Here is a 666-nt window from a genome sequence, read left to right as displayed (position 1 = left end):
ACTTTGTAATAAAAAGAAAAAAGAACAAACTATTGAGACCTGTAACAACTTGGATGAATCTCTAGAGAATTTTGGCACATGAATCAAGACTAATGCGAAAAGGTTACATATACCTGACTCCATTTAGATAAAGTTATTTAAGTGACAAGTGGTGTGACTTTAAAATGGCAACACGAGGGATGGTTGTGGGGACCCCAGCATTCTTTGTGTTTGCTGGGTCACTGGCAATATTCTGGTTGTGCTGTATTAGTGTTTCCGCATCTTACCACTGGGGGGAACTGGTTAAAGGGTCCAGGGTTATTCTCTGTTATTTTTTCTTTTCTTTTTTTTTTTTTAAATATGGAACGCTTCACGAATTTGCGTGTCATCCTTGTGCAGGGGCCATGCTAATCTTCTCTGTATCGTTCCAATTTTAGTATATGTGCTGCCGAAGCAAGCACTATTTTTTCTTTTTTTTCCCCAGTTTTACTGAGATATGCTTAATAAGACTTGTATATATTTAAAGTGTACAACATGATGATTTGATGTACATATCTTGATACAGTGATTACCACAAAGCAAAGTAACACATTCATCATCTCCCATAGTTACCTGGTGTGTGTGTGTGTGTAGTGAGAATGCTTAAGATTGACTCTCTTAGCAAATTTCAAGTACACAATTTCAAGT

General features: G+C 36.6%; 1 non-coding gene across 1 annotated transcript; it reads right to left on the bottom strand.

Annotated features, from left to right (window-relative positions):
* Nucleotides 1-333: 333 nt before the first annotated feature.
* LOC118971204 (U6 spliceosomal RNA) lies at nt 334-440 on the bottom strand. The gene has a single exon (XR_005059535.2). It is a non-coding gene; the product is annotated as a U6 spliceosomal RNA (small nuclear RNA).
* Nucleotides 441-666: the final 226 nt, after the last annotated feature.

Source organism: Manis javanica, chromosome 11 (assembly GCF_040802235.1).
Source record: "Manis javanica isolate MJ-LG chromosome 11, MJ_LKY, whole genome shotgun sequence".
NCBI lineage: Eukaryota > Metazoa > Chordata > Mammalia > Pholidota > Manidae > Manis > Manis javanica.
This window is presented reverse-complemented; position numbering and strand designations above follow the sequence as displayed.